A 15,152-nucleotide genomic window follows, 5' to 3' on the forward strand; every position below is an offset into this window, starting at 1 on the left:
TGAATCCAACAGAGGTAACGGGTATCGGTTGCGAACCGTGATCTCGTTCAGCCCTCTGTAATCAATGCATGGACGGAGTCCGCCGTCCTTCTTGCCCACAAAAAAGAAACCAGCACCCATCGGGGAGGTGGAGTTCCGGATCAACCCGGCAGCTAACGAGTCCCGGATGTAGGTCTCCATGGATTCGCGTTCCGGACGTGAGAGGTTGTACAGCCTGCTGGATGGGTACTCAGCGCCAGGTATCAAATCAATGGCACAATCGTACGGACGGTGTGGGGGCAGCGTGAGTGCCAGATCCTTGCTGAAGACGTCAGCAAGGTCATGGTACTCGGCTGGCACCGCCGCCAGATTGGGGGGGACTAAAACCTCCTCCTTAGCTGTCACACCGGATGGAACCGAGGATCCTAAACACTCGAGGTGGCAGGTTTCGCTCCACTGAACCACAACCTCAGACGGCCAATCAATCCGGGGATTGTGATTTAACACCCATGGAAAACCCAAAATCACTCGGGAAGTAGAAGGTGTTACGTAAAACACAATTTCCTCCCTGTGATTCCCAGACACAACCAATGTCACTGGCTGTGTCTGGTGTGTGATTAGTGGAAGAAGGGTGCCATCTAGTGCCCGCACCAACAATGGTGACGGTAAGGCCACTAGAGGGAGCCCAACCTCCTTTGCCCATGTGCTATCCAGCAGATTCCCCTCTGACCCGGTGTCCACCACTGCTGGGGCGTGAAGGGTTAGATCCCCACTCAGGATCGTGACTGGGATACGTGCAGATTGTCGGGGTCTCCCCGCGTGGGTGTTGTGACCCACCCTTAGCCCAGTCTCTAAGGACGAGTGCTGCTGTTTTGACCGTTTGGGGCATTCTCTCTGTGTGTGCTCGGTTGAGCTGCAGAGAAAACACTCTCCACGGATCAGCCTCCTTTGTCTCTGATCTGATCGCTCTTTGGCCCTGCTCGTTTCCATAGCAACGTCAGCAGGGGGAGCTGTCGTCACGTGGAGAGCCCTGGCTGTGGAGCGTGGGGAAGATGGCTCCCTTTCGGACCTGGGGGGAAGAGGGACGGCTTGTGCCTGACCACGCCCTTCGTCTCGCTCCCGTCGGTGTTCTGTTAATCGGTTGTCTAACCGTATAACCAGGTCGATAAGCCCATCTAAATCCCGCGGCTCGTCCTTCATCACCAGGTGCTCCTTAAGGACCAGAGACAGTCCGTTTACAAAGGCGGCGCGGAGCGCAACAGCATTCCACCCGGCTCGCGCTGCATACTTCGCTGCGCTCCGACACCCCTGTCGTATCAACAGCAGCACGCTTGAAGCGGTCTCGCCTCTATAAGGGTGGTCGAACACCTGTCGGAACTCCCTCACAAACTCAGTGTAAATTGTTAGGAGCCGTGAATTCTGCTCCCAGAGCGCCGTAGCCCAGGCGCATGCCTCTCCTCGAAGCAAATTTATAACGTAAGCCACCCGGCTAGTGTGTGACGCGTACATGACGGGACGCTGTGAAAAGACGAGCGAGCACTGCATCAAGAAGTCCGCGCACGTCTCCACACAGCCTCCGTACGGCTCCGGAGGGCTTATGTATGCTTCAGGGGAAGGTGGGGGGGTTCGTTGAACGACCAGTGGAATGCCTGTCTTTGGCATACGGTCAGCGGGAGGAGGTGCTGCAGCAGCGCCCTGAGCATGCGCTTCCACCTGGCCGATGAGAGCCTCCATCCTACGATTGAGAATAACGCTCTGCTCGGTAACTAAGTCCAACCGAGCAGTAAAAGCGGTTAAGATGTGCTGCAGCTCACCTAACACGCCTCCCGCTGGCGCCTGTGCACCTCGCTCTTCCATTGGCTGTTCAAGCGACGGTTGACGCCCCTCGGGATCCATGATGCTGGCCGAGAAATCCTGTTGTGAAAGTGTCGTGACACAGACCCACAACAGGGGGCGTTAATGAACGGACAATGGATAAGCCAAAAAGTAACAATTTAATGTTGTGAATCGCACAACAAAGTACAGACAATAACAATATGGTGGAATGTCAATTATACACGAGGTGACGTGTGGGCAGGCTCGACGATAGAAGACGTCTGGCGAGAGAAGAGCCGGATCCCACACAGCTTCCACCACCAACGGATCTGAAGAAGACCGGAGCCGCCAAGCCCTGCGCCCCAGGTGGCCACTGTCTTCAGCAGTCAGACCCGGTACTGCTGGCAGAGAACAGAGACAGTACTGATGAGTGTGAGTTCGCACACTCAGTAATCCCACAGTCAGTGTTCTTTAAGGAGGGAGCACCTCCACCTCCAATCACACACTCGTGCAGCTCCTGTTTAACCACTTATCTGGTTTGGGGTGTGAGGCGAAGCCGTCGCAGTCCACACCAAACGCCAATCCCACAGATAAGGACACACCACAGGAAAACGGCTGCAAAGAAGTTCAGATTATTACTTAATGAAAGTCAGCAGAGAAGTTACCTGAATGGTAGCTGATTTCTCGGCGGGGAGGTGGAGTTGCAGTCCGGCCTTAAGGTGGTGGTGATGATGTGGATGAGTGACAGCTGATGCTGATGACGAGTAACAGCTGTCACTCCCGGTTGCTATGACGCCCGCACTTCAAGCAGGGCGCCATCTGGTGGTGGTGGGCCAGCAGTACCTCCTCTTCAGTGGCCCACACAACAGAAAGTGCCTTTTAAATATGTTTCTTGCATCAAGGCTTTTTGACTTTGTCAGGAACCTTTATTTAAACAAAAGAAAAAAAAGAAAAATAATTTCACTAAATTATAAATGCTCTTTTGAAAATTACGACCTTTGGGCTGTTGGGGTCGGTTTTGACCCAGTTATGATATAAGCTTATTAACCAATATTCAGTGTCAAAACTGAAATCATAAACACACTGTGACCTCACTAACTCTGTCATAAATATGTTAGGGGCTTCTTTTTGTACCTGTTTATCTACTTCACTGAATAAACATCCCCATTTATCCCTACTACTTTTATTGATAGTCCCTCATACTCTGCTTCCTAAGACCAAAAAAGGCCATCCAGATGGGCATGTAGTGGCATGGAGAGACATGTAGAGACATGTAGAGACATGCCCATCTGGAAAAACATGCCCACCTGGATAAACACACCCACCTGGATGACCTTTTTTTGGTCATCCAGGTGGGCGTGTCTCTACGTGGGTACGTAGAGACTGTTGTTTTATACTGTCCCCAAAAAAAACGGAGTGTGGTACTTATGTCCACTTTTCACAAAGATGCAGCTGTGTCAACAAGAAGTGACAAAAAGCCTGTAATAATCCTGGACTACAATAAAAACAAAGGAGGAGTGGACAACCTGGACAAGCTGACTGCCACCTACACTTGCCAGCGAATGACCAGGAGATGGCCAATGGTTGTGTTTTACAACATCCTAGATGTGTCCGCATACAATGCATTTGTCTTGTGGACCCACATCCACTTAGGGTGGAACTCCAACAAAAACAACAGGCGGAGAATGTTTCTTGAGGAGCTAGGAAGTTTGCTTGTCAAGCCACACATTGAGAGAAGGGAACGGGTGCCCCGAGACCCAGCCGCTAGAACCATTGTCAGAGAGCTGCAGAGCTCATCCAGCACTCCGACCACATCATCAGCTGCAGCCAGCCCTGTTTCAACATCAACCAGCACACCCACAACTCCACTGAGGCCACCTGATTCTAAAAGCAAGAGGTGTCAGGTGTGCCCTAGCAATAAGGACAGAAAGACAAACACACTGTGCTTCAACTGCAAAAAATATATCTGCAAAGAACACACTAAAAGTGCCACTTTTTGCCACACATGCTTCTAAACAAATACACACGCATGCATGTACCTGCACACAAAGATTATATTTGGAACTAGAACCTGATTCATTTCATTTTGAATTTTGTTTTTCTGAATCTATATTTTGTATTATTACTTATCCTGCTTTTCATTTTATATTTTTGTTAAAGTTCTATATTTGAAAAGAAATGTTTTTCTCTTTTTTTTGACGAAAATATATATGGGTCAAAACTGATCCGTAACACCCTAGATGTAACTATAGTTAATAATATTAAAATAACAAAATAATGAAACAAATTTATTTTAGAAATGTGTTCTAATACGTCTTAATAATACTAAGATAACATAAGAACCTTTTGTTTATCTATAGAATTCTCTTAGGTTTCATTTTTCCTTTTTTTTTAATTTAAAAAGAGAGGTATGCTGTAAAAGGAAAGGCTGTGGGGGCCACACCAGAAATATTAAAATCAAAGTTTTCATGGATATGGAAGCCTAACAAGGTAACCAAGAGGCAACAAACAAATTGGTTAATAAACCACTGTTTTGGGGGCATTTTTTTTGGCTGATTTAAGACGCGGGTCGAAACTGACCCGTTAACATAAGGAATAGTAACAGAAAGCTGACACTTTAGCAAGGTTAAATAGATTTTTGCTGGTTATTGGTGGTCTGGGAGCAGGCACCGTCTCTACGGGGATGGGGTAATGAGGGCATGGCAGGGGGAGAGAAGCTGCAGAGAGGTGTGTAAGACTACAACTCTGCTTCCTGGTCCCAACCCTAGAAATGAAATGAAATCATTTTTTAAATTGAGTCATTTCAACTTGTAATTACGTCAGAATATATGATTGCCTTTAATGTTGTGATCAGGACAGAGTCATTTCTAAAATATGAATTTGACGAGTGATTGTGAATGTTTTAAACTTGTGCGCAATAAGGGGAGAGCTTCTACCTGTGCAAATGTCTTTTGACTTAACTTTGACTTCATGGACATTTTTAATGAGCCATTCATTTTTGTTAAAATATAAAATGAAACAGCTTTTTAAAAAAACAATAAAATAGTTGCTGTTTAAAGAGACTTTTATTTCGAAGCAGGTGATGTTATGCTGGATTCTTGGGACATTTAACAAGATGAAGGTCTCTTCAGCTTTGACCTCTGGTGTTGTTGTTGAAGTCACTTTTTTTTCCCATTTTGAAGAGCAGAGACGTTTTCTTCCAGCTGGACTTCATGGTGTTCAGCTCATCAAAGTTTTTGAAGTGCATCTGCATTTAGGTTGTCTGCACAGCAAATGTTCCTGATTGGGACAAATAAAAAAAAATATTAAATACAAGAAACACTAAACAGTGTAAAAACAAAAACAAAAAACAAAAAACACCCGAAAAAAATCTGTTATTTAAAGTTGAGCTTTTTGTGGTCTCCGAAAAAAGCTGTAGCTTTATTTGGTAAAATTAAAAATAGACGCAACCATTTACAAAAAGCGCTCACTCAGCTCAACTGTACTAAAAGGTTAAGCTAACGTTAGCCGATCATTCAGAAGTACAGTAAATGTCACATTTGTTTTTTTATTATTATTATTCTCACCTCGATAAAGCTGCAGAACTAAGCTCCATTGGTCAAACTGGATGATTGTAAATATTCAAAAAGTGGGAAATTTTGGATTGAGTCAGTCCGCTCCATTATCCCGGCTGCCTGTGTCGCTCTGCACGGGTATGAGGCCTGAACTACGTGTCAGCCCGCTGTTGCGGATCAATGGATCCCACCCAAACCTTGTCCCATCAGAGTGATGGGTGGATCATTCTACTGCTTGTGTTTTAAAGCTTTTTTGTGGTTATACAGACGCAAATGCAAGATGGCGATCACTCAGCTTTTTTTGAGTTGTGGAGGAACCAGCCAGAGTGTGACGTAGCAATCTCCACCCCCCTTGCTACTTCTGACGTGTCTGACATCACTGACGCACATTAACAGCCACGTCCAAAGTGTGCTATCTGAAAGGCCCATTAAGTTTTACAAAGCAGCATGCGGAGTAACGATAAAGTCTTTTAATGTGATCTGTTACGTCCCTTCAGCCGGATTCATCACAGCCTGCCAAAAACTGTTAACCACATAAAATGCCCTTGTTTTGGAAGATGACATTGAAATAATTGAATTCTTTATTGTTAAAATTGCTTGTGTATATAAATAATGAAGTCCCTCTGTGTTTGTCTGCTCTGGGTTGCTGGCGTTCACCACAGCCATCGTTGGCACTCTGCTAGCGATGAAAATAAATCACATTAAGGATCGATCCACCAACACAAAAAAAGTATGTTAAATTACACTGTTAACAACAACATGTCATTATGAGCAGCTGAGGTTACAGAGGCAGGGCTGTTACATCATAATGTCAGAAAAGTTCCCTATAGGCTGTCCACACGATAATGCAAATCCAACGCTTTCAGATTTATCCACTCTGGCACCTGTGTTCAAAAAGGTAGTGGTTTTGGGCTCTGAAAACACCAGTCTTGTGTGGGTGAAATGCCAATATGATACAAAACTTTTGTAAATACACCTGAACCCATCTCCATGTGAACTGTGCCTAGGGCAGCACAGGGTGAATGTGTTCGTTTTGACAATCTATTTGAAATATACTGGATTACAGTTATATTTTTTGTGTCCTGATTAGATTGTGTATTTAGGTACTTCTCAATCCTGTGATTTGGAACTTTTTTAAATCAGTTACGGAAAAACACAGTCGTATTTCGTTCTTTCTAAAGAGATGTATGTGACATTAAGTGCCCCATTACCATCATGGTCCTCAAAGGAACAAATTATTCCAAATATCAGGTCTAATTACTGTCAAAATTTAATACTTTCATTTCCTGTATGTGCTCAAATGTTACCTGTTACAGCTGCTTTAGCCGTGTTCTTGGACTTTGGATTGAGTCCAGATAGCGATGCAGATCATTTCACCTTATCTGTCCCCTGATCTGTAGCACGTGTGATGTTTGTCTCCTTACTATCTTTCTCTGTCTGAACCTATCAGTGCGATTTAACACTGCGGGATTTAGATAACAGACGCCTTTTAGATTAAAATCCTTTAGATCTTTGGATTTATCTGAACAGTTGAGAGGAATAGAACCAGGAGGAGGGAGATAATGAGAAAGAGCGGAGGCGCGAGAGCTGCGGCTCCCCTTCCTCTCCTCCCTGCTCCCACTGACATGCCCGTGTGCTTGTGGGTGTGTTGGACAGGCTGAATGGCTTGTTTATGGGCAGATTAATTGCTTTTATGGCCTTGTTTCTCCGTGTGAATGGTGCTGGTTGTTTTAATGAACACCCACATTGCTTTCCTGTCGTGCCGTTCCTGCTGCTGCTTTTTAGAGCATAGCCAAGCTTTAGCTTGAGCCTGACGCAGCTAATGCCTGAAGCTCGCTGCTCGGCTCCACACAGGTGACTGATTTTTAGTGGTATGTATGTGTGTGCATATCCGTCCTAAAAGGTTCGGCACAGGTGGGTGGTTCTACTTGAGGCTCGAATGGTGGAGGACAGCTCGCGGTTAACTGGACTGTGACCTCAATCATTTCCTGCTGAACTGAGGAGAAGTGAACCAGGCTTTCTAGAGTGATAAGAGAGCCATGGCATCAATATTATTCAAGCAACTTTTAAACACTTTCAAGAAGCAATTTAGTAGAGATACGACAGGGGAAAGAGGCGGAGCCACAGGGGCAAGGGGTGGAGCCACAGGCCCACTGGTCCTTTCAAAAATGTGCTTGGCCCCAGTGTTCTCCATGTCGGTTACTATAATTTGCATTTTAACCTGAAAATAAAGAGGTGGTTGTAACATGGGATTCAGCATTTTGTGAACACAGATGAGTGTACACACACACACACACACACACACACTCATCTTCAACCGCTTAGTCCAATTAAGGGTCGCGGAAGGCTGGAGCCTATCCCAGCAGTCATAGAGCGGAAGGCGGGGTACACCCAGGACAGGACGCCAGTCTGTCACAGGGCCACAAACAGACAAACAAACACATTCCCACCCACTCGCACACCTACGGACAATTTAAAGACGCCAGTCCACCTAACCCGCATGTCTTTGGATGTGGGAGGAAACCGGAGCACCCGGAGGAAACCCACGCAAACACGAGGAGAACATGCAAACTTCACACAGAAAGGCCACAGGTGGGAATTGAACCATGACCTCTCGCTGTGAGGCAACAGTTCTAACCACCAAGCCACCATGCTGCCCACACTGATAAGTAGTGATTTCCTATTTCTTATTCACATAGTTTGCTTGTATTGCAGTGAGGGTTATGATTATGAGTAGTTATGATGTTAAGATGTTCATATACATTTGTTAAGCACGGAAGGTAAAAATCCCTGCACTGTTTTCCACAGTGTTGAGGATCCCAGCAACTGCAGAAGGCCAAAAGGATGTATGTCCATTTCACCAGGCTGTGGAAGATAGATTGTTACTTCTAAGAGGTGGGGATGGGTTGGTTATCTGCCTGGGTGGTTGGTATCCAGGACCTGGGGTGGTTCTGTAGTGTGGTGGATGCAGCAACGTGAGGCACCCGCATTTGCTGTCAGACTTGACTTGATATCGAACAGTATTTTGTTGACTTGTGATGAGCGCGTGTAAAAAGGGTTAATCCTAAGTCACCATGTGACAGTACAAATATAACTTGGCACAATGGAAACGATACTGCTGTGTTAGGCTCCAGCCCCCTGTGATCCTTAATTGGAGTAAGCGGGTGTAGAAAGTGAATGAATCCGTCCGTCTATGGTTGAAAGGTCATTTGAGTCAGAATTTTAACAGATTGTGGATTTTTGGAAAAAACAAGGCAACTGCATCTGTTCTGCACTTATAGTCAAAGTTACTTTCATCTACAGCAGCTACACAGGTGTGATTAGACAGATTTTTGTTCAATGTTTTGTTAGTTAAACCGCTGTAGGCATATATTTTTGTGATCACCTTAATTGCTATGTAACTATTATGTATGTATTTTTGCAAGATATCTTAAAAATGTCAGATCTGATGTTGATCAGACTTTGCAGGTAAATAAATAGTAAATGGACTACATTTATATAGCACTTTTCCATCTGCATCAGATGCTCAAAGTGCTTTACAAATGCCTCACATTCACCTCGATGAGAGGGTGCTGCCATACAAGGTGCTCACTACACACCGGCAGCAACTAGAGGATTAAAAACCTTGCCCAAGGGCTCTTAGTGATTTTCCAGTCAGGCTGGGATTTGAATCGAGGATCTTCTGGTGTCAAGCACAATGCCTTAACCACTAGACCATCACCACCAACTGCGTGAAAAATAGTCCAACAACATTGAACAACATTTCTCAATGTTCAATTGCAAGGAATTTAGGGATTCCATCATCTACAGTGCATAATATAATTAGAAGATTCAGAGAATCTGGAGGACTTTCTACACGTAAGCGGCAAAGCCAAAAACCAACACTGAATGCCCGTGACCTTCGATCCCTCAGGTAGCACTGCATTAAAAACCGATATTGTGTTAAGGATCTTGCCACGTGGGCTCAGGAACACTTCAGAAAACCAATGTCAGTTAATACAGTTCGTCGCTGCATCTACAAGTGCAAGTTAAAACTCTACCATGCAAAGTGAAAGCGATACATCAACAACATCCAGAAATGTCACCACCTTCTCTGTGCCTTTAGCTCATTTGAAATGGACAGATGCAAAGTGGAAAAGAGTGCTGTGGTCTGATGAGTCCACATTTCAAATTGTTTTTGGAAATCATGGACGTTGTGTCTTCCGGACAAAAGAGGAAAAACACCACCTAGATTGTTACCAGCACAAAGTTCAAAAGCCAGCATCTGTGATGGGATGGGGGTGTGTTAGTGCCCATGGCATGGACAACTTACACATCTGTGATGGTACCATCAATGCTGAAAGGTACATCCATGTTTTGGAGCAACACATGCTGCAATCCAAGCATCGTCTTTTTCAGGGACGTCCCTGCTTATTTCAGCAAGACAATGCCAAGCCACATTCTGCACGTGTTACAACAGCGTGGCTTCATAGTAAAAGAGTGCGAGTACTACACTGGCCTGCCTGTAGTCCAGACCTGTTGCTTATTGAAAATGTGTGGCGCATTATGAAGCGCAAAATACGACAGCGGAGACCCCGGACTGTTGAACAACTGAAGTCATACATCAAGCAAGAATGGGAAAGAATTCCACCGACAAAGCTTCAACAGTTAGTGTCCTCAGTTCCCAAGTGCTTATTGAGTGTTGTAAGAAGGAAAGGTGATGTAACAATGGTAAACATACCACTGTCCCAGCTTTTTTTGAAATATGTTGCAGGCATCCATTTCAAAATGAGTAAATATTTGCACAAAAACAATAAAGTTTATCAGTTTGAACATTAAATATCTTGTCTTTGTGGTGTATTCAATTGAATATAGGTTGAAGAGGATTTGCGAATCATTGTATGCTGTTTTTATTTACATTTTACGCAATGTCCCAACTTCATTGGAATTGGGGTTGTAATACCATTGTACGGGGCAATCAAAAAACACTCAGAATAAACCACTTCTTGCTGTCACTGAATTGGTGAAAACATCATTAGATGTGTCTGGGGATGGTCCCTATGGAAGTTAATGTTTTCATGATTATCTCACTAAATGTAAATAAACTTTTTAAGATGAACCAGTACACAGTTAGCCACTTCACATTACTTCCCAGGCATCAGTCGGCGCTGCTGTCCACTCAGGCATTACAAATCGATTTCTAATGGGGGGATGTATCTTGCACAATGAGGCCCTCATCAGAAAATTGCAAAGTATGGTACAAATCAGAATGACTAAAGTTTGGTTTATTCCATTAGTTATTACATTTAGTTTATTGTTAATCTTCTGTTTTTGTTGTGCTATGCAGTGTTGAGTATCACTTCGCATCCGTGTACACAGAGTGGTACACCCATAATTAGGATGCAAACATGTAACTGCTGGAATATAGTTACATAATAATTAGGATACAAAAAATGGAACCAATGGAATGTAGTTACATTTTTGTACGGTAATTGTAGGGTGGCGGCCAAGTGGTTAGTGCACTTGGTTTCAGTGTGGAAGGTTCCCGGTTCAAAACCCACCCCTGCCACATTTCTCCATGTAATGTGGAGTTGCATCAGGAAGGGCATCCAGCATTAAAATTGTGCCAATTCAACATGCAGATCCACCTTGGATTTGCTGTGGAAAAAGACATGCTGTGGAGGGGAGCAGAGATCAATCACTAATGATTAAATGCAGAGTGGTGCATACAGAGCAAAAAGAGAAAGAAACACTCAGTGCATTATGGGAACCCCCCAGCAGTCTAAGTCTATAGCAGCATAACTAAGGGATGGTTCAGGGTCACCTGATCCAGCCCTAACTATAAGCTTTAGCAAAAAGGAAAGTTTTAAGCCTAATCTTAAAAGTAGAGAGGGTGTCTGTCTCCCTGATCCGAATTGGGAGCTGGTTCCACAGGAGAGGAGCCTGAAAGCTGAAGGCTCTGCCTCCCATTCTACTCTTACAAACCCTAGGAACTACAAGTAAGCCTGCAGTCTGAGAGCAAAGCGCTCTATTGGGGTGATATGGTACTATGAGGTCCCTAAGATAAGATGGGACCTGATTATTCAAAACCTTATAAGTAAGAAGAAGAATTTTAAATTCTATTCTAGAATTAACAGGAAGCCAATGAAGAGAGGCCAATATGGGTGAGATATGCTCTCTCCTTCTAGTCCCCGTTAGTACTCTAGCTGCAGCATTTTGAATTAACTGAAAGCTTTTCAGGGAACTTTTAGGACAACCTGGTAATAATGAATTACAATAGTCCAGCCTAGAGGAAATAAATGCATGAATTAGTTTTTCAGCATCACTCTGAGACAAGACCTTTCTAATTTTAGAGATATTGCGTAAATGCAAAAAAGCAGTCCTACATATTTGTTTAATATGCACTTTGAATGACATATCCTGATCAAAAATGACTCCAAGATTTCTCACAGTATTACTAGAGGTCAGGGTAATGCCATCCAGAGTAAGGATCTGGTTAGACACCATGTTTCTAAGATTTGTGGGGCCAAGTACAATAACTTCAGTTTTATCTGAGTTTAAAAGCAGGAAATTAGAGGTCATCCATGTCTTTATGTCTGTAAGACAATCTGCAGTTTAGCTAATTGGTGTGTGTCCTCTGGCTTCATGGATAGATAAAGCTGGGCATCATCTGCGTAACAATGAAAATTTAAGCAATGCTGTCTAATAATACTGCCTAAGGGAAGCATGTATAAAGTGAATAAAATTGGTCCTAGCACAGAACCTTGTGGAACTCCATAATTAACCTTAGTCTGTGAAGAAGATTCCCCATTTACATGAACAAATTGTAATCTATTAGATAAATATGATTCAAACCACCGCAGCGCAGTGCCTTTAATACCTATGGCATGCTCTAATCTCTGTAATAAAATTTTATGGTCAACAGTATCAAAAGCAGCACTGAGGTCTAACAGAACAAGCACAGAGATGAGTCCACTGTCTGAGGCCATAAGAAGATCATTTGTAACCTTCACTAATGCTGTTTCTGTACTATGATGAATTCTAAAACCTGACTGAATCTCTTCAAATAGACCATTCCTCTGCAGATGATCAGTTAGCTGTTTTACAACTACCCTTTCAAGAATTTTTGAGAGAAAAGGAAGGTTGGAGATTAGCCTATAATTAGCTAAGATAGCTGGGTCAAGTGATGGCTTTTTAAGTAATGGTTTAATTACTGCCACCTTAAAAGCCTGTGGTACATAGCCAACTAATAAAGATAGATTGATCATATTTAAGATCGAAGCATTAAATAATGGTAGGGCTTCCTTGAGCAGCCTGGTAGGAATGGGGTCTAATAGACATGTTGATGGTTTGGATGAAGTAACTAATGAAAATAACTCAGACAGAACAATCTGAGAGAAAGAGTCTAACCAAATACCGGCATCACTGAAAGTAGCCAAAGATAACGATACGTCTTTGGGATGGTTATGAATAATTTTTTTCTCTAATAGTTAAAATTTTATTAGCAAAGAAAGTCATGAAGTCATTACTAGTTAAAGTTAAAGGAATACTCGGCTCAATAGAGCTCTGACTCTTTGTCAGCCTGGCTACAGTGCTGAAAAGAAACCTGGGGTTGTTCTTATTTTCTTCAATTAGTGATGAGAAGTAAGATGTCCTAGCTTTACGGAGGGCTTTTTTATAGAGCAACAGACTCTTTTTCCAGGCTAAGTGAAGATCTTCTAAATTAGTGAGACGCCATTTCCTCTCCAACTTACGGGTTATCTGCTTTAAGCTGCGAGTTTGTGAGTTATACCACGGAGTCAGGCACTTCTGATTTAAAGCTCTCTTTTTCAGAGGAGCTACAGCATCTAAATTTGTCTTCAATGAGGATGTAAAACTATTGACGAGATACTCTATCTCACTTACAGAGTTTAGGTAGCTACTCTGCACTGTGTTGGTATATGGCATTAGAGAACATAAAGAAGGAATCATATCCTTAAACCTAGTTACAGCGCTTTCTGAAAGACTTCTAGTGTAATGAAACTTATTCCCCACTGCTGGGTAGTCCATCAGAGTAAATGTAAATGTTATTAAGAAATGATCAGACAGAAGGGAGTTTTCAGGGAATACTGTTAAGTCTTCAGTTTCCATACCATAAGTCAGAACAAGATCTAAGATATGATTAAAGTGGTGGGTGGACTCATTTACATTTTGAGCAAAGCCAATTTAGTCTAATAATATATTAAATGCAGTGTTGAGGCTGTCATTCTCAGCATCTGTGTGGATGTTAAAATCGCCCACTATAATTATCTTATCTGAGCTAAGCACTAAGTCAGACAAAAGTTATGAAAATTCACAGAGAAACTCACAGTAACGACCAGGAGGACGATAGATAACAACAAATAAAACTGGTTTTTGGGACTTCCAATTTGGATGGACAAGACTAAGAGTCAAGCTTTCAAATGAATTAAAGCTCTGTCTGGGTTTTTGATTAATTAATAAGCTGGAATGGAAGATTGCTGCTAATCCTCCACCGCGGCCCGTGCTACGAGCGTTCTGGCAGTTAGTGTGACTCGGGGGTGTTGACTCATTTAAACTAACATATTCATCCTGCTGTAACCAGGTTTCTGTAAGGCAGAATAAATCAATATGTTGATCAATTATTATATCATTTACTAACAGGGACTTAGAAGAGAGTGACCTAATGTTTAATAGACCACATTTAACTGTTTTAGTCTGTGGTGCAGTTGAAGGTGCTATATTATTTTTTCTTTTTGAATTTTTATGCTTAAATAGATTTTTGCTGGTTATTGGTGGTCTGGGAGCAGGCACCGTCTCTACGGGGATGGGGTAATGAGGGGATGGCAGGGGTAGAGAAGCTGCAGAGAGGTGTGTAAGACTACAACTCTGCTTCCTGGTCCCAACCCTGGATAGTCACGGTTTGGAGGATTTAAGAAAATTGGCCAGATTTCTAGAAATGAGAGCTGCTCCATCCAAAGTGGGATGGATGCCGTCTCTCCTAACAAGACCAGGTTTTCCCCAGAAGCTTTGCCAATTATCTATGAAGCCCACCTCATTTTTTGGACACCACTCAGACAGCCAGCAATTCAAGGAGAACATGCGGCTAAACATGTCACTCCCGGTCCGATTGGGGAGGGGCCCACAGAAAACTACAGAGTCCGACATTGTTTTTGCAAAGTTACACACCGATTCAATGTTAATTTTAGTGATCTCCGATTGGCGTAACCGGGTGTCATTACTGCCGACGTGAATTACAATCTTACCAAATTTACATTTAGCCTTAGCCAGCAGTTTCAAATTTCCTTCAATGTCGCCTGCTCTGGCCCCCGGAAGACAATTGACTATGGTTGCTGGTGTCGCTAACTTCACATTTCTCAAAACAGAGTCGCCAATAACCAGAGTTTGATCCTCGGCGGGTGTGTCGCTGAGTGGGGAAAAACGGTTAGAAATGTGAACGGGTTGGCGGTGTACACGGGGCTTCTGTTTAGGGCTACGCTTCCTCCTCACAGTCACCCAGTCGGCCTGCTTTCCCGGCTGCTCGGGATCTGCCAGAGGGAAACTAACGGCGGCTAAGCTACCTTGGTCCGCACCGACTACAGGGGCCTGGCTAGCTGTAGAATTTTCCACGGTGCGGAGCTGAGTCTCCACTTCACCCAGCCTGGCCTCCAAAGCTACGAATAAGCTACACTTATTACAAGTACCATTACTGCTAAAGGAGGCCGAGGAATAACTAAACATTTCACACCCAGAGCAGAAAAGTGCGGGAGAGACAGGAGAAGCCGCCATGCTAAACCGGCTAAGCTAGCGGATTCCTAAAAACACACA

At 43.6% G+C, this 15,152-nt stretch overlaps 1 protein-coding gene and 1 long non-coding RNA gene across 4 annotated transcripts in view; one reads left to right on the plus strand and one right to left on the minus strand.

Moving 5' to 3' along the window:
- schip1 (schwannomin interacting protein 1) overlaps window positions 1-15,152 on the plus strand; it is a 1,140,784-nt gene that overhangs the window by 299,417 nt on the left and 826,215 nt on the right. The window lies entirely within an intron of this gene.
- Window positions 1-15,152, minus strand: part of LOC117508507 — a 39,135-nt gene that overhangs the window by 14,956 nt on the left and 9,027 nt on the right. Inside the window, exons 3-4 of the long non-coding RNA XR_004560110.1 lie at window positions 3,736-3,802; window positions 3,076-3,083 (exon numbers count right to left, since the gene is read on the minus strand). This is a non-coding gene — a long non-coding RNA (uncharacterized LOC117508507). The remainder of the gene's footprint in view (window positions 1-3,075; window positions 3,084-3,735; window positions 3,803-15,152) is intronic.

This window comes from Thalassophryne amazonica, chromosome 4 (assembly GCF_902500255.1).
Source record: "Thalassophryne amazonica chromosome 4, fThaAma1.1, whole genome shotgun sequence".
In the NCBI taxonomy this organism is placed as follows: domain Eukaryota; kingdom Metazoa; phylum Chordata; class Actinopteri; order Batrachoidiformes; family Batrachoididae; genus Thalassophryne; species Thalassophryne amazonica.